General features: G+C 35.1%; 1 protein-coding gene and 1 long non-coding RNA gene across 2 annotated transcripts in view; both read left to right on the top strand.

Moving 5' to 3' along the window:
* LOC115222188 (coiled-coil domain-containing protein 39-like) overlaps nucleotides 1–20,373 on the top strand; it is a 1,476,917-nt gene that overhangs the window by 578,272 nt on the left and 878,272 nt on the right. The gene's annotated exons all lie outside the window — the stretch shown is intronic.
* Nucleotides 7,156–14,818, top strand: LOC118767216. The gene is made up of 3 exons (XR_005003122.1): nucleotides 7,156–7,167; nucleotides 11,657–11,661; nucleotides 14,674–14,818. It is a non-coding gene; the product is annotated as an uncharacterized LOC118767216 (long non-coding RNA).

Below are 20,373 nucleotides of genomic sequence, written 5' to 3'. Positions count from 1 at the left end.
CTTGAGGCCAGAAGGACTCCAAGAAACAGACCAATCCAGAAAAGAAGGATTTGGAAGCTAAAGAACCCTTCACATGGTCAGAGATTTAGGGACATCCTCATCAAGAAATTTGATGAGAGGGAGGAGGAGCTACAGACGTCGGACATAGAAGGTAGCTGGAAATTCCTACGGGACAGCTTGCTGAGTGCCACAAACCAAGTCTGTGGATGGTGCAAAGTTCCTTCCAGACCTAGAGTTACGTGGTGGTGGAATAGTGCAGTAGACAAAGCCATTAGTTCTAAGAAACAGGCCTGGAGAGCCTGGAGTGATGGGGGTAGCAGGGAACCATACCAAGTAGCCAAAAGGGAGGCTGGGCAGCAGGTATACATAGCCAAAGATATAGCAGAAAAGAAGTTTGCCAATGTCCAGCGATGTGAGGACCAAAGAACTGAAGTATTTCATATTGCTAGACAGTGTGTGAGAGAAAATGGTGATGTTACAGGAGAGAAATGTGTCCGCATGGATGATGGGACACTTGCCTTTAATGTTGGTGAAAAGAAAGAGTCTTGGAGAAGCCATTATGAAAGACTGCTGAATGTAGAGAATGAATGGGAGGAGGAGAGCCTGCCAAATGTTGACCCAGTAGAGGAACCAGCTATCCAAATAGACAGCTCCCTTGTAGTTAAGGCAATTAAGGATATGAAACCAGGTAAAGCCCCCGGCCCATCAGGTATCACTGCTGAGATGCTTAAAACAGCCTAGTCACCCATATTGTTAACCAGGTAGTTCATAATGGAGTCATACCCAATGACTGGCGTAGCAGCACCATAGTCAACTGCTATAAGGGTAAGGGTGATGCTCTAGATAGAAATAACTACAGGGGTATTAAACTCTTCGATCAGGTGATGAAGGCCACAGAGAGGGTCATAACCCATCTCATTAGGGAGAGAATTTGCTTAGATGAGATGCAGTTCGGTTTTGTGCCAGGTAGAAACACCACTGATGCTATATTCCTGGTCCGACAACTGCAGGAGAAGTACCTAGCTAAAGATAAACCCCTCTACATAGCTTTTGTGGACTTGGAGAAAGCCTTTGACAGGGTTCCCCGATACCTTATCTGGTGGTCGATGCGGAAACTGTTGATTGACGAATGGCTAATAAGGGCTGTATAGGCTCTATACAGAGAGGCTGTCAGCAAGGTTAGGATTGGCAACGAATATAGTGAAGAATTCTGGGTAGAAGTAGGTGTACACCAGGGCTCAGCCCTCAGTCCCCTTTTATTCATCATAGTCCTCCAGGCAATAACAGAGGAATTCAAAACAGGTTGCTCCTGGGAGCTCCTCTATGCTGATGACCTGGCCCTCATAGCAGAATCACTACCGGAACTAAAAAAGAAATTTCGGGTGTGGAAACAAGGGTTAGAATCAAAGGGCCTTAGAGTAAATGTAGCGAAGACCAAAGTTATAGTATGCAGAAAGGTGAACTCAGCACACACCCCATCGGGCAGGTGGCCCTGCTCGAGCTGTAGGAAAGGTGTAGGTAGAAACTCCATAAGATGCACCCAGTGTAAGCTATGGACGCATAAGAGGTGCAGCAACATCAAAGGGAAAGTAACTGATAAGATAGCTTTCATGTGCGGCAGATGCACAGGGACAATAGACACCACAGACACTCAGAAAACAGATTCCATCACACTCCAGGGGTAGAAACTAGAAGTAGTTTATAGTTTCCTTTACCTGGGTGACCAAGTTAGTAGTGGGGGTGGATGCTCAGAGAGTGTCACCACTAGAATACGAATAGCCTGGGCAAAGTTTAGAAAGCTCCTACCCCTACTGGCGACAAAGGGTCTCTCACTCAGAGTGAAAGGTAGATTGTATGATGCATGTGTGCAAACTGCCATGCTTCACGGCAGTGAAACATGGGCCGTGACTACAGAGGACATGCGTAGACTTGAAAGAAATGAAGCTAGCATGATCCGCTGGATGTGTAATGTCAGTGTGAATGCACGACAGAGTGTAAGCACCCTGAGAGAAATGCTAGGCATAAGAAGCATCAGATGCGGTGTGCAAGAGCAACGCTTGCGATGGTATGGTCATGTACTGCGGATAGATGAGGAGAGATGTGTGAAGAAGTGCCACTCCCGAACAGTTGAAGGAATCAGGAGGAGAGGTAGAGCCAGGAAGACATGGGATGAGGTAGTCAAGCATGACCTCAGAGTGTTGGGCCTCACTGAGGCAATGGTGAAGGACCGAGATCTCTGGAGATGTGCTGTGACTACTAAGACCCGGGATGCTTCCCGCACCAGTTCCGCATACCCCCTGCCCATTCAAAGTACCTTGGATCCCGGAACATCTCGCTGTGCTTGAGGAGACCTGTTGAGTCAAGTGCATGTACATGAACATTGAACCAAATATCAATGGAAACAGTAGTTGTGATACCTGTGCCGGTGACACATAAAAAGCACCATCTGAACATGGCTGTTGCCAGTGCAGCCTCGACTGGCTTCTGTGCCAGTGGCACATAAAAAGCACCATCCGAACGTGACCGATGCCAACCCCGCCTCGAATGGCTTCTGTGCCGGTGGCACATAAAAAGCACCATCCGAACGTGGCCGATGCCAGCACCGCCTCGACTGGCTTCTGTGCCAGTGGCACGTAAAAAGCACCCACTACACTTGCGGCGTGGTTGGTGTTAGGAAGGGCATCCAGCTGTAGAAATACTGCCAGATCAGATTGGAGCCTGGAGCACCCCCTGGCTCCCCAGACCCTGGTCGAACCGTCCAACCCGTGCTAGCGCGGAAAACGGACGTTAAACGATGATGATGATGATGATGATGTATATATAATTATATGTATATTATATATGTATATATATATGTATATATATATGTATATGTATTTATATGTATATATATATATATGTATATGTAATTATATGTATATATATATATGTATATATATATATATATATATATATTATATATATATATATGTATATGTATTTATATGTATATATTTGTATATAGGCACAGGTGTGGTAAGAAGCTTGCTTCCCAACTACATGGTTACTGGTTTAGTCCCACTGCGTGACACCTTGGGCAAGTGTCTTCTTCTATAGCCTTGGGTCAACCAAAGCCTTGTGAATGGAAACTGAAAGAAGCTCGTCACTTATATATATATGCATATGTATTTGTTTGTGTATGTCTGATTTTCCCCCCATCACCACTTGACAACTAATGTTGGTGTGCTTATGTCCCAGTAACTTAGTGGTTCGGCAAAAAAGAGACTGATAGAATAAGTACTAGGCTTACAAAGAATAAGTTCTGGGGCCAAGTTGTTTGAGTAAATGTGGTGCTGCATTATGGCCACAGTCAAATGTCTGAAACAAATAAAATATATATTTATATCTATCTATCTATCTATCTATCTATCTATCTATCTATCTATCTATCTATCTATCTATCTTTCTGTCTATCTATCTATCTATCTATCTATCTATCTATCTATCTATCTATCTATCTATCTATCTATCTATCTATCTATCTATCTATCTATATATATATATATATAAAATTAACAGAATAAGATAAAAATCTAAGGCTGTGCAAGATTTCAGAATATTTATAAAGCAAAGGTCTCACAGCTGTTTCTGGGATATATTATATATCCCTTCATCGGAGATGGTGTGAGAAAATGGTTGAGCAATAGGTATTCTACAGAAGATATGAAATAGAGACTGAACGGGAGGAATGAAAACATATGTGAGATATGCAGGGATATTGTATCTGCAGTTCCATTATTTAAGTAGAATGGTATACATATAAGTTTCCTGTACCTTGTGTGTAAGCTCCAATAGTATTTAAAATTGGTCATTCCAAGCATAGAGTTTGTAAATGGTGTTATTGAATCACCAAACCTGGAGCTTAACTATAGTCTGTCCATAGCACTTATTCACCATTACCTGATACCTTTAGGTTTTTTGACACCATTACCTCTCATAACACATATATATATATATATATATATACATATATAAAGTTGGCAACTAAGTCCCCACCGTTTTTTTTTTTAATTTAGGTATTTTAAAAGGTTTAATAAAAAAATAACAACTAATTAATCAATTATTTATTCACCCTTGTTTACAACTTCTTCCCAATGTTCAACAAAATTTTCAATACCTCATTGGTAGAAATCACCCAATTTCAACTCGAAAAATTAATCCAACCAACCTCTCAATTCTGCATCAGTATTAAACAAAACTGCGCATAGCATTTGAAAGATATCAAAACAGGTAGAAATTCATTGATGCCAAATCAGGAGAGTGTGGCAGGTGTGGCAGCACTTCTCAACCATGTATTTGAATGGCTTCTTTGGTCATATTGGTGACATGAGGGCAGGCATTGTCGTGCAGCAGAAGAACTCCATGCTGCCAATTAGTGTTTTCTCTTGAATAGCCATGTTGAGCCAATCCATCTGTTGAGCATAAAGTTCAGGTACAGGCACCATTTTTTGTAGCCAGTAATGATTCGGTAAAGATATCATTGCTTGCGTCCATGAGTTGAGTGGTGACGAGCAAGCAACCCAGCAGAGATTGTGTCTCATTGGTTTTTGTTGTCACTTAAAGCATGCGGAACCCATGCTCCATACTTCCGAACCTTTTCCATCGAGTGAAGATGCTTCTCTATAGCAGTGTGGAAGTATTCCATTTTCTCTGCCAGTTCCCTTGTGATTTGATGAGAATTTTCTTGCAAAAGTTGGTTTAATCTCTCTTCTTCGAATTCAACTGGACGGCCAGAATGAGGTGCATCTTTGAGGTCAGACTTGCCATTTTTGAACTTGGTATACCAATCACAAACGGTTCTCTCAGCTATGGCACCCTCTCCATACACAGCACAATTGTTGCAAGCAGCTTTTGTGGCCATAGAACCTTGATTAAAAGCAAAAAGAAACAGGTGTCAAAACTGCTCATTTTTCTTAACTTGACATTCCATTTTAATGACCTGAAAATAAACAAAAGTGAACTAAAATTAACTAGAAAAAAAAAACAAAATAGATTCCAAAATGATTCAAAAACAGAATTCTTGATAAAAAAAATAGATGCCAAAATTTAAAAACGTAATAAATTTCAAAATCAAAAAAATGGTGGGAAATTAGTTGCACACTGAATATATATGTACTCACACACACACACACACATGTACACACATACAGAATGGTCTTATTTCAGTTTCTGTCTACACAAGGCACTAGATGACCAGGGCCTATAGTAAAAGACACTTGCCCAAGGTACACACAGCAGAACTTGGCTGATGACAGTACCACCTTATTGGTACCTGTGCCGATGGTATGTAAAAAGCACCATTTGAGCATGATTAATGCTAGTGCCGGGTGACTGGTCCTGTAATAGTGGCACATAAAAAGCACTATTCGAGTGTGATTGGAGCCTGGTGCTGCCTTCTGGCTTGCCAGCCCTCAGTCAACGCGTCCAACTCATACCAACATGGAAAGCGGACATTAAACAACGTGGAAGCATACTTGTTACACACAGCCATATCAACATCTAAATATTTATATTGATCATCATCATCATCATCAGTGTCTTAATCCCCCTCCTCCTCCTTATCATCATCATCATTGTCATCATCATATTCCTATGATAAATATAAACCTAACTGATGAGATCAGAATATACTGAAGCATGCCCAGAGTTGTCCCCCATAGTTGCCAAATAAAATGAAGGTAATATTAGTCATTGATCAATATTGATTTCTTTAGGTAACGGTATAATTGTGTATCTTTTAAGTTTTAATGAATTGCATGTGCAGCAAACATGCTGAAACCTCATCAACAATTAGTTAAAAATCAGTCGACATCTAGATTAAATAATTTGATGGTGTTAATATGAAAATTGGATTCTGTAATAGAAAGTAATCTAAACCAATTAACTGTGTATGTACAGCTACAAATTAACTCAATATAAACAGGTGTGTAGAGTGTGACATATATATTTCCAATAAGCTACGATGTCTTTCCTAATCGTTTAATTTCCAAATATTTCAAGATAAATGTAAATTTGTGATCACATATTTGTTCTATCATAATTTGATTGTTATGATTGATCAGGTCATGAATAGTTGACTGGACTAAGTCTTGCCCTCTCACTGCTCCTCTCATTTTAATACACTTATTGCTCAATAGCCGAGTACACCTGGTCACAGGGAAGTACCACTTGGTGGTGAGATGTGATTTATACTTCATCAATCATAGGTGAAAGTGTGCGTGTGTGGTAAGAAGTTTACTTCACAATCTCATAGTTCTAGGTTCAGTCCCACTGCATGGGAACTTGGGCTACTGTAGCCCTAGGCTGACCAATGCTGTGTGAATGGATTTGGTAGATGGAGACTGAAAGAAGACTGTTGTATATATATATGTTTGTATGTATGTATATGTATGTATGTATTTATGTATATACATATGTATGTATGTATATTTTTATTTTTGTTTTTTTTTTAGCTTTTTTGTCATTGAACAGAACAAATAATCCTTTCTACTATAAGCACAAGGCCTGAAATTTTGTAGGGGGAGGAAAATAGTCCATTACATTGACCCTAGGCATAAATCATGCTTATTTCATTGAAACTGAAAGGATGAAAGGCAAAGTTGACCTTGGCAGTATTGGTCAAATAGCAATAACTGGTAGATGTTCTGTAGTCATGTAGATTGAATGGAGAAAATAGTAATCATTCCACTGTTGATATTTAAGCCTGTTTATTATTTTAATAAATAATTATTTTTGCTAATTAAGAGTAATTCAGTTTCTGATCTCTTGACATTTTTCAGTGTAAGATTTTAAATAATTAAATTGGGAAAAAAATAAAAACAGATAAATGTGTAAGATAATATTCTGAATTCATTTACATTGCAATCATTATTGGAATCAAGTTTGATAATATTTCAAACATTTAAAATTCAAATATATAAGATCTGTCCAAAGAAAAGCCAACCTTTCTATATATATATGTATATGTATATATATATATATAATATATATATATATATATATATATATAATATATATATATATATATATCAAAATAAGCAACAAGGATATTCAGAGGTAATGCAGCACGATCGTTTCATGCAACTCCATTTAATTGAACAATGCAACCATTGCATCATTTTAAATGCAGTGCAATCTTCAGCTGCACAAAGACATAGAATTTAATTAAATTAAAACAGATGGACACATTAGTATAATTTTGCCTAAAATCTCCAAGAAGTTAAGGAGATAGACAAAGAACATTGTTGCTTTTCCTTCCACTTAGAAGCTACTAAGGTATCAGGAAGAAAGACTTGTTACAGATTTTGCTTGTCACTTTTATATGGGGTCACTTTTAATTTATAGACTAGTTTTATCAAATTCTTGTATATATAAGGCCGGGTCTATTAGGGGTATGACTGAGTGTGTCGACAGAAATCATAGTGGGTATAGTCATAAAAATCAAGATTTATTTGAAGCAATACCATGGGATTTTGTAAAGGAAAACTTAAATCAAGATGTTAGCTGACAATTAAGGGGGCAGGCCACTAGCAGACCATTGATAATGAAACAGGGGAAATCTTGTACGTTGTTTTTGTCTTGCAATAAAAGATGGGCTTCAGCAAATATTCTGCTCAATACCACAGATTTGCTTGCCAGTTGTTTGACCTTATCCAGTTGAGCATGTCTCTTAGTGGCTGACGATATGTACATCTCTGAGCAGAAGTAGTGGGACAGCATCATAGCCATGTGTTGAGAGGAATTCATCATCATCATCATTTAACATCTGTTTTCCATGCTGGCACGGGTTAGACAGTTTGACAGGAGCTGATAAATCAGAGAGCTGCAACAGGTTCAAGTCATCTGCTTTGGCATATTTTCTATGGCTGGAAGCCCTTCCTAACCACTCCACAGAGTGTACAGAATGCCTTTTACATGTCACTGACACTGGTGTGTTGTATGTGCCACTGGTACAGGTTCCTTTTACATGTCACTGGCATGGTTTCCTTTCATGTATCACCAGCACTGGCCACGACCACGTTTCCACATGGCTTGATGTGTCTTCTCAAGCACAGCAAATTGCCAGAAATCTCTGTCACTTGTCATCATGTCTGTGAGACTCAACAACCAAAGATCATGATGCACCATCTTATCCACCAACTTCTTGTATGTGTAAGTAACACACTCTCTATTTTTCTTTCTCACAGACACACACACACACATCCATTTCACATACACGTTCATACATCTTTCACTTTCTCCTCTCTTTCACTTTAAAGCAAAAGTAACAGGTGTTTTTAGGATAAAAATTGTTTAAAAAAAAAACTTCTACTTATATAAATTGAATACTATTGTTTGGATAGTTCCAATTAAATAAGTTCAGAAAGTAGGCTAAGTACCATGAATACTTTCCCCGGGTAAGTCTAGTATCATATATCATTTGTCTACCTATCTATGCATATATCTATTTATCTACATCTATGTGTGTGTGTGTGTGTGTGTGTGTATGATTGCACTTCGTGTTGACCTTGTTTTAGTAAAGAAATAAATCTATATTAGGTTTAATTCCCAATTGTGCATTTGTATGCATTTCTTATGTTGTTGCTTGAATGTGTTTGTGTCAATAGTACATCAAAGCTTAGCTGTGTGTGTATTTATGTCATTGTACTTTTATTCATATAATAAAATGACATTTTATTTCATTTAGTTGAGACATTAAATGTAATTACTCCAACTATATTCAATCCAGAATCAAAACAGCAAAATGTGCAGCTCATTTTAAGTGATTTTCCCTCATAAATGACACAGCAATATTACATTCGTGCGGGGGAAAAATAAATTATTTTATCAAGAGCTTTTCCTTCATTGTCTGTTACCTTTTTTTTATCTCTATTTATCTTTGCTGACCCCTAAAAAATATCTGTACACACAGACACACACACACATATATATATATATATATATAAATATATATACATACACACCACACATATATCTATACATAATACATATACATATATATATATATACATATATATATCTTAGTAATAAATATATCATGATGATGTAGTACTCATACACACATATATACACATATATATTAATATATAAATATTGTAAGATAAAAAAAAATCCATTACACAAAGCAATTTCATCTTAAAGCAACTCTTACTTAAAGACTTGATTGATGGATTCTGTTTTGACATTGATATATTTTTGTTGGCTGGTGACGTGAAAATAAAAGTAGTAGTAGTAGTAGTAGTAGTAGTAGTAGTAGTAGTAGTTGTGGTGGTGGTGGTGGTGGTGGTGGTGGTGGTAGTAATAGTAGTAGTAGTAGTAGTGGTGGTGGTGGTGGTGGTAGTAGTAGTAGTAGCAGCAGTAGCAGCTATAGTTCTGCTTCTTGTTTTTGTGACCAAAAAAGTATGAGAAATTCACAATTGAAATTAAAGTTACAAGTGCCCTTTCCTTTCATTTTCACCGTCCTTTTATTTAGTTTCTTTTGGCTGTTGTTTGTTCCTTTCTCTTTTCCTCTTGCTTCATTTTTCTTTTTGTTAGCTTTATGATGATTGTTGTTGTTCTTTGTTAAAGTGTGATCACATTTAATTAGCTCCTTCTTTATATAAATAGAAAGGACAGCAACTACGTTTTCACAAATTCCTATTTTTTCACACACACTTTGAATAAGAGGAAGATATACATAAGATATACAAGGAAGGGAAGACTTTCTGGTTTTTTTTTAGTTTTGTTTGGAGCTTGCATACATGATTAAACTCCTTCCATAACCAACCATTCTCTGACATTTTCAAGGAAGTCATTCAATCAACTAATTCATAACAGAATTGATTTAGTTTCTTACTCACAGTTGTTACATCTTGTGCACCTAACTAAAGTTGCATATATTTACTGATTCCATCCAAATTTACTTTCAGAAATATTTACCTTTATTGTTGTTTCTATCCCACAGGCAGCCTTTGTCATTTGGTCCATCCAAGCAGACCTTTTAACCCAATATTCTACATGTTGTTAATTACAACTTCGTATCTTTCAAGTTCCACTGCTAAAAATGACTTATTTTTAATATCCCTTTTCTTTTTTCTTTTCTTGCTTCCATGTGTGACCAATTTGAGCAAATATGAAATCAAAGACATTCAATATATTAGCATCTTGTCATTTTGATCAATAAATATTTGTAATAGCCAATGTAACCTTCACTTTCATGTGAAATTTGGCTGATATTTTTAGCAGGTCATGTGGCTGCATTGCTCTTTCTTTGTCTAGTACAGCATCAAATATTTTATCCTCTTAAGGTGGTGAGCTGGCAGAAACATTAGCATGCTGGGCAAAATTCTTAGCAGTATCTCGTCTGTCTCTACATTCTGAGTTCAAGTTCTGCCGAGGTTGACTCTGCCCTTCATCCTTTTGGGTCTATAAATTAAGTGCCAGATGAATACTGCGTGTCAATCTAATAAACTGGCCCCCTCCCCAAAAATTTCGGGCCATGTGCCTAGAGTAGAAAAGAATATTTTATCCTATTTGTTTCCCTCTCTCAAATGTGGCCAGTATTTAATTCATAGATCTTTGAGAACAAATGGCAAAAGATGACCTGCACAACTCGAATGCAGAACACAAAACTTTGTATTTGAATACCAAAAGATATTTTGATAGCATGTCGTTAACTTAATGTGACAGTCCCATAAAAAGGGAAGAATCCTACTGGTGATGAGCAATGATTCTGAAACTAATCTCTGGCTTCTGGCTTTGATGGGTGGAGGTGCTTGTCTCCTCTTTGAAAACGTAAGGACCCAGGAAATGTGTCAAGTCCAGCAGGAAACTGTGTTTCCTAACAGTAACAGTAACAGTAGCATTCTTCCCTTTTATGGGACTGTCACATTAAGTTGACGACATATTATCACTTTATTGGGCTGCTACTACATAAATCCCTTTGAGATATTTAGACATATATTATTTCTATTTTCAAAAGATATTTTGTCTGCTAGGAAGAGGATTTAGCCAAAACAGACACTGAAGCCTGGTGCATTCTTCTGCCTAGGCAGCTCCTCTCAAATCCTCCAGCCCATGCCAGCATGGAAAGCAGACATTAAATGAAAATGAAAATATTATCTTCTTGGTCTCAAAGTGCATCACCTGGCAAAATTTAACTGATCCCTTTCAATCAGGAAAATCAATCTGTTGAGTAATTGATATTGTTAATTTAAGAGTTGACATTGCTTCACCAAGTGAGTAAGAAATTTGTTTCTCCAGATTGATTCACTGTGTGGTATCTTTTAAGATAACCTCAACTTGTGAGTGAAACCAGATTAATGGATACTGTGTGGAAGCCTTGAGATTAATTGTACTTGTTATTTAAAGCTGCAGACATATACTGAGCTCTAGAGTAATATTTAAGAAGTTCACCATTTTATGGTCTTCATTAAACACAACAGACAAACCTAAATTTTTAAAGTGTCCTATAACTCTTCTCTTAATTCTCTCATAGCATTGCTATAATTCTCAGATTATGATCAAAGCATCACCCCTACATAGATTCCCTTCCAGATTTTGAAATTCATTCTTAATTCAATTTAATAAGTTTATATCCACAAAATCTATGACTTGTGCTTAGTGATTAGATTTCAAGGTGATGTCGATGTTATTTTGTTTATTTTTTCCTAGCCCAGAGCTTATTGTAAAATTTCATAATTCATCTAGATGCCGATATAATGGTTATGTCCTTTTTTAGTAAATCAGAGATTTTCATAGCAAAGAGGAGTGCTTTTCTTAGAAGTGTAGGTGAGTTGGAAGAGTTGTGGCGATCAATATCGAACTGCAGAAATTTAATATCTATCATTGATAGAAGCCATTACTTCAGAGGTGGAAGATGACAAGTCAAGTAAAATTTTCTTTCTGAACATAGAGACAATTCTATCCATAATTTGGTTACTAATTCTACCAATATTGGACTAAGAAGGACAAATTATTCTAAGAGAGAACTTACATTGGATGTTGGGTATATGGTCCTTTGAGTTAATTTTGGAGTTCTTGATAAGAGAGGTTCTGTTTGGTTTCAGAGTTCAATAATGGAATAATGTGGTTGTGTGTGTGTGTGTGTGTGTGTGTGTGTGTGTGTGTGTGCGTGCGTGCATGCGTGCGCGAGAAAAGCTGAAGTACTGTACTAGAAACCATTTCATGACACATACTGACCTCCACAAATTAGCATCAAAAGACACTGCTTTAACTCAGTCAAACATTTACCTGGGGAGCCTCACTTCTAATGGCAAAGCCTGTTAAAAAGACAACATTGCCAAAGCCAGTACTTCCTTCAGATGTTTGCAGATGGTAAAAGAGTGTGCTAACTACCAGGATCAAAGTTTAAAAGCCAATTGTCATCAGTGCTGTCTTCTGCTGAAGAGGAAGTAGGTGAAGTTGCTGAAATGCCTCCAGCAAAGATGTTTTCACTACATCGTGAGCATCTCATGGAAGGTAGCTGTCACTAACAACTAAGTCCTCCAATAGGTCAACCTTCCAAGCACTGAAATCATGCTGCTGCTCACACAGCTCAGATGAGCAGGTCAAGTCTCACAGATGGACTAATCCAAAATGCTGAAGGCCGTATTGTACAACAAGCTGGGCCAGGTCAAGAGACAGAGGTATTATCTCAGAAGTATTTAAAAGAGGGTTGGAACACCAGCCCACCCAGGCAGGGATAGAACTCCACAGGGTGAGAAGGAGTTGTATCATGGAAGGAGGTGGGGTGAGACAGCATCCAGATTACTGCAAACAGTTTGAGAAGATCAGAGTAACTGCTGCAGACAAGAATCACCAAAGAAGAAACAAGTCATCATCACAATCCCCAAATGACCAAAGCCTATACATTTGGCCCAAATGAGCCAAACCATGTCACACTATAGGATGTCATTGATGAGGTTTGAATGGTGATGAAAAAACTCTGACGAACCTAGGTAAATGATTGATTGATCGAACAATTAACAAGCAATTTGTTCATTGGTTAAATAGTTAATTAGTTGACTATTAATAATAATAATAATAATGATAATAATCGTAATAATAAAGAAGTGAGACAGAAACAGTTCCTGTGTTTATTATTGATATAATGACCCACCCAATATACAACAATATATGTGTATGCATATATAAATTTATAAATACACGTGTGTGTATATATATATATATATATACACACACATACATACATGCATATACATATATATATATACAACCATATATACATGCATATATGTATATATACACATACATCATCATCATCATCGTTTAACGTCCGCTTTCCGATGATGATGATGATATATATATATACATATATATATATATACATGCATACATATGTGTACATATATACATATGTATACACATATACATATATAAGATAAACCTAACAGTTGATACCTGTAAACATAAGAACAAAAACTAAATTTTGTTATTCTTTCACACAAGATACAAGTGATCCTATCACTCTTTCTTTCTGTCCTTCTGTATTTCTTTTTACCTTGTTTGTTTCTTTCGTTAGTTATTTTTTTTTTGTCTTATCTAAGAGCTGGAAAGAAAATATTTATTCTTTTAATTCCATTTTTGTGTATTTTCTTTCGGTATTAAGTTGTGTTACTAATAATCTCAAGTTGTTAAGATATCTTTTTACTCTCGCTTCTTTTTTTTTATATATTTATATTTTCATCATTATATTTTTTTTTGTTTTCAATTGATGTAATTTATGATATTTTTCTTAATAGAAATTAATCAAGTTTACGCTTGACTGGGAAATTCCATTATGATAATTGAATGTAAGTTTTGCTTCTAAAGGAAGATAATTATTTTCATCAACAACAAGACTTATAGATTGTACAGCTTATCAGAGTTTCATTCGTTCAGCTTAGATAAACAAAATATGGTAATTTTTCAAGTTATGTTATTTGTGAAAATTAATGCATTACAGAACTGGTGTAATAACAACAACCACTATAATATTAATATGATAGTTTTAATATTGTATGTAACTAAATTTTTTTGTCTTTCTTTTAAAATTAAAGGACAACATTTTAAATAACTTTAATTTAGCTTTTCCTTCTATCGATTTCTGATTCATTTCCATATTTCCAATTTCATCTGCTTAAATCTCTGGAGACACTAAAAAACCCAGACAAAAACTACACCAGTGTCCGTATTTTCTGTAGTTTTAAATATATCATAGCGGCTGGAAAGTGCTGGACCAGTGCCCAAATTTGTTCCTGTCAAAATTTAATTTACTTCTGGAAAAATATGTCTACCTTCTTATTCTACTTTCATTTTATTTTAACATGTGTTATGGCTGTTGTATACTTATTGAAGAAAAAATATTTTCTTCAAGTTAGAAGCCTTTCTTCCTTTTCTCAGCCAATGAAGTGGAGTACAACTGTCTTTTAGTAAGAGCTGAATATTGGGCAATGAGAGCTCAGAGTTTTAACACTTTCCTCTTTACAGGTTGTGCACTTCATCGTCAACTTTATATCTCTCAGTACACAAAGCCGTATTTCTTGCTGAATAAGAGAACCAAAATATAAATATTTACAACCATTTTAATTCAATAACATTTAAATTACATAGTTTCATGGTTAATATTTTCTTATTGATAAAAAGCACCAAAAGTTGGCCGAATCATTAGCATGGTTGGCAAAATGTTTGGCAGCATTTCTTCCATCTTTATGTGCCGTGTTCAAATTCCACAAAGGTTGTCTTTGTCTTTCATCTTTTCAGGGCCGATAAAATAAGTACCAGTTGAGTATAGGGTTGATGTAATCAACTTAAATCCTGCCCTGAAATTGCCAGCCTTGTGCCAAAATTTGAGATTATTATTATTATTATTATTATTATTATTATTATTATTATTATTATTACTATTATTATTATTATATTATTATTATTATTATTATTATTATTATCATTATTATTATTATTATCATTATTATTATTATTATTATTATTTTATTATTATTATTATTTTATTATTATTATTATTATTATCATTATTATTATTATTATTATTATTATTATTATTATTATTATTATTATTATTATTTATTTAAAAAACTTTTTTCTTCTTATTAGTTGCCAAAGAAGTTTAATTGTATTCACCTCTTAAAATAGGAAAAAAAGTGAGACTAAGTTACTTATCCTTCTTTCTATTATAAAGCTCAAAGGGAACAATAAGAGTGACTGCTAGGTTGGCAATGTGAACAGAAGGGGTCAGTATTTTAAGCATGTATGCCTTCTTCCTTAGCTGTTGTGTGTTCCATTCACATCTATAAATCATTTAGTATTTAAGGCTGCAAGTCTTAGTGGATAAGAGAAGCAGAATGCATAGAAGCTACGACCATTTCTAATGCAGCAGGGTTCCAAGGGAAATGAAACTGCTACTGCAAATCAAAATTATACTTTCTTACGCTTATTATTTTCTTATGAGTTGCTGAAGAAATTTAATTGTATTTGCCCCTTAAAATAGAGAGAAGAGAGAGGAAAGGCTTGAGGCAAACTCTTGAAAATGCCATGTCCAATGTTGGTAATAATGTTTTCTATACATCAAACACGAGTTGAAATTTGTGAAAGTAGTTTGGCTCTAATTCACTCGACATATCGTTTAACTTTCTCACAGCACAATTATCCACTACAAGTGTAACATGTACTTGCCATATTGTAGCCAATCTTTATTCCCATTTGAAAGACATGAAATTTCTAAATTATAGAACCTGTCCACAGTTGCTAACAACAATTGCTGGCTTACATGTGTATTAGATGCTTTCAATCCTTAATCAAAGTCCTATTCAAATTGTTAACATCAATTCTCAATGCAGCAGCACTTGGCATTCACACAGACACACAGACACACACACACACACACACACATGGCTGGAAGGGCTAAGTTCTACTCATTGACATTTAGAAGTAGATTTAATTATTAAAATAAAAGGGAATGACCAAAAGAATGGTAGACACTATAGATCAAACTACTCGATGCTGCCCACAAAATCTGATACAACAAATGACTAAATTATTCTTCATGTTGATAACACAGATCTTCACTTGTAAATAACTGGCCAAAATTTATCTATGCAATAAAAATCAAATAGTTTTTGTCTACGACTACAGTTTGATTGTTGGCACCATACAACCAAATGGTTCTGAAGATAGTTTTGCTGTCATGAGCTCCCAATTTTGATTCCACTATACGGTATCGTAGGAAAATGTTATTTTCTATGGTTTTGGGTCAACCCAATTACATTTAATAAAAGGAACATGTACTGAAACCTTCAGGTGGATTGCATTTGTAATTTCAATGGTACAGCTACGTGTCTCTTAGCCACATTGATTCTACCTGAGAATTACATTAAAGAAACATGTATCTGTAGAATACCAAGCTACATTGATGCTGATTCAAAGATTCTGATTTGCTGATCAAACTATTGAACATTCATAGTCGGAAATTCCAAATGGGAACCAATTATGTTTGATTGCCCTGGTTGGTCATCTTCTTCTTGTGCAGAGGGTACTACTGCTACTGCTGCCGCTGCCCTCACTGCCTCTGCTGCTGCTACTGCTGCAACTTTGGTTATTAACCATGTTCTGGGTCTGATATAATCTAAGGCCTTTTTCCTATGCTAAATAACAATATCTAAAAATCACCAGAGCATTTTCTGTATGTTATTATTATTATTATTATTAGTATTATTATTATTATTATTATTATTATTATTATTATTATTATTATTATCATTATTATTATTATTAAAGACGTCATACAGTATACAATATCGTGAGGTTGTGTATTGAAGATATTGTATCTACTGGAGATTTCTACTGTTTGTCAAGTCACAACAAGGACCTCAGACAGACAGTACTTTACGCAATATGCGTGCAGTTCCAAGTAATGCTGACTTTTACAATACATGTAGATTGTAGAGTATCTCTAAGGTTTTCAGATGTTTTTTTTTCACATTGGGTGGTATTGAACCCAATGCTCCGATGATAATAGGGACAACCTTTATGTTTGACTCTCGTAGCTGCCACATCTTACCACTCTCAGTTCTGAAGTCTCCGTAATTATCAACTCTTTCTCTTTCTTTCTTCATGATATGTTGATCTCCTGGCTCTGCCACATCAATTATTAGGCACTCTTGTTTGTTAGAGTGGTACGCTGTCAGAGCCATTAGGATGCCAGGCAAAATACTTGGCAGCATGTTGTCTGTCTGTATGTTCCGAGTTCGAATTCTGCTAAAGTTGACTTTGCCCGTCATTCTTTTGGGGTCAATGAAATAATAGTGTTGCACTAGAATTAATAAATACAAAATCTCAGGCCTTGTGACTATTGTACTACTATTGCTGCTGCTACAACTACTAGTACTGCTGCTACTACTACAATTAGGGTTTTTTGTTTCCTTTTTCCTTCAATTTTGTTTACATTTCTGGCCAAGTGTCTTCTCAACACCTAGGCTAAAGAAACCATATACATTGATAGGCTATTAAAATAATCACACCAGATTGTTCATTAACAAAATCAACTAAAGTTAATTTTCAAAAATTCTTTTCATGATAGGTTATCACCGTCTCAGCATCAATGCTCTTCTCAGTTCATCCTTTTGCACTTCTGGCATGAATGGGATCATTCTCAAATAATTTTTAGTTCCTTCTTTGATCATTTCAGACGTTCCTGCAATCACTGGTATTGTAAATGCCTTCAGATGCCACATTTTTTTAAAGATTTCAATGAACGAATCTTTATATTTTCTGAGCTTGTCAAATTCTTTTGCTGAAATATTGGAATCACAAGGGATACTCATGTTGAGCAATAAACAGATTTTATTGTTTTGGTCTTTCACAACAATTTCTGAAGAGAATTGATACATTTATTTTGAACTATGTTGACAGGAAATTACTATTTTTAAATCTCACAATGAGAGATAATCAGCGACAGTACTTTGGAGTAAAGATTGTTTGCAACATAATATGGCAGTCATGGTTTAGGACGAATGTTGCTGTAATTTAGCCCCAGGAGACATCGTTTCCAGCTGGCTATACAACATGAGCTGTGTCCTTATATTTTCGAACAAGAGTAGAGGTGCTAGATTCTCTTGTTCAAAGATATAAGGACACAGATCATGTCATATAGGCAGCTGGAGACGATGTCTCCTGGGTCTCAAATGCAGCAATATTCGTCCTAAACCAGGACTGCCATATTATTTTGGCAGTCAATCTTGATAGGCTTATGTTCTTACCAATTCTTCTTAAGGCACATAATCCAGTGTAAATGCTGGCCAAGTCTACCATGACAATTGATATTTTCATTATCATTATTATATTATTAGTTCACTTGTGAAAATATGTAGATGGAAATGAACTGCACGGGTGTTCAAAATTCATACCATCACTCAGAAGGTTCGGTCATTTATTTTTTCTTTTTTTTTTTGTCCTTCAGTTATTTATGTTTTGTAAAGCAAAGCTACAGCTGTGACCTTCTGAGCAAGTTTAACCTGTTCTCTTGCAATACGAATCATTATCTGCTTCAAGTGAAGCAGAAAATTATACATGATTAAAGTTATTTAAAAATTGGTTTCCCAACATGATAATTATATTGTAACAAAAAGAAAAAAAGAAAAAAAGAAAACCAAAAAATGGCAAAATTTTTTATTATTATTTATACAATTACATTATATTTTATTTGTTATATTTACATTTTTAATTGAAAAAGAATTACAATTATTGCACCCAAAATTTATTGGAAGACCAATAAATAGATAAATAAATAAAAGTAAAAATAATAGTAATAATAAACAAAATATTAGATAAAATGATTAACAACAAAACGTGATCTCATGAAATTTTAAATAAAATAAGATGAAATAAAATAAAATAAGTAAAGCATAAAATACACTCTACTTTCTGAGATTTGTGTTTAAAATATCTTTCGTGTTCGGTGTATATAAAACAAATCATTGAGCTATAATTATTATTTTTATCATTTCTATTACTGTATTATTATTATTGTTATTATTATTATTATTATTGTCATTATTATTATATTATTATTATTATTATTATTATTAGTAGTAGTAGTAGTAGTAGTAGTAGTAGTAGTAGTAGTAGCAGCAGCAGCAGCAGTTGCAGTAGTAGTAGTAGTTGAAGCAGTAATGGTGGAAGTGAAAGACGTGTGGCATTACTTAGAAGAACTTCTGTGAATATCTTCAATGTTGGCACAATGTGGTATTGCACATTAAACTTTCTGTCTGAATGTCTACTTTGAGAGACATTGAGAATTATTAACAATTTGAACCCACTTATTAATTTTCTAATTAGCAGATTGAATTGTCTTTTCTTTTTCTTGTGTTTACTTTTTTTGTTTGGTAATGTATTATTTTTGTATTTGAGTTTAATCATATTTTATTGGCATATTTGCTTACTTTATTTGTTTTTATTTTTCTTGGTTTTCATGATTGCTGTCTGCCTCGTTTTTCTTTTTATCATCTCTTTCTCCATCCTTCTCTTCCTTTTCCTCTTCCTCACCTCCTCCTCCTTCCCTTTGCTCTTCTTTATGGTAATACAGTTTGATAGATGTTTCTGTTATCCTTTCATTGCAAACTTAGGAGAATTCTGAAATTCTGTTGTTTACATTAAAATAATCAGCCATTGATAGTGTCTCCATTAAAAGACAGGGAAAAGAAAAAAAGGATGTCATCAATGATGTCAATGACGATGATGATTTCTTTTATGGGCCACTAGGGCTGAAGACATTGTGGGCTTTATAAAAGGAGGAAATGCACAATACAATCGAAAAAGAATGAGAAAAATAATGATATAATAAAAGATATAAAAAAAGAATTCAGGAAAACAAATAAATGGTAATAATAATGATGATAGTCCTTCCTATTATAAGCACAAAGCCTGAAATGCTTTGGAAGAACGGAGGAACATCCAGTTGATTACATTGACACCCAGTACTCAGCTGGTACTCATTTCATTGACCCTGTAAAAGATGAAAGACAAAGTTGACCTCAGTGGAATTTGAATTCATAACGTAAAGATGGACAAAATGCTGCTAAGCATTTTGACCACTGGGCTAACAATTCTGCTAGCATGTTGTCTTAATAATAATAATAAGAAGAAGAAGAATGATAATAATAATAATAATGGTGATGATGATAACAGTTTCAAGTTTTGCCATAAGGCCAGCAATTTTAGGGTGGGAGTAAAATGATTACATAGACCCCAGTGTTCAACTGGTACTTATTTAATTGACCCATAAATAATGAAAGGCAAAGTCAACCTCAGTGGAACTTGAACTCAGAACCTGTAGAGCCA

Source organism: Octopus sinensis, linkage group LG19 (assembly GCF_006345805.1).
Source record: "Octopus sinensis linkage group LG19, ASM634580v1, whole genome shotgun sequence".
Taxonomy (NCBI): Eukaryota; Metazoa; Mollusca; class Cephalopoda; order Octopoda; family Octopodidae; genus Octopus; species Octopus sinensis.
The sequence above is the reverse complement of the archived record's forward strand: the minus strand, read 5'-3'. Positions and strand labels throughout refer to the sequence as shown.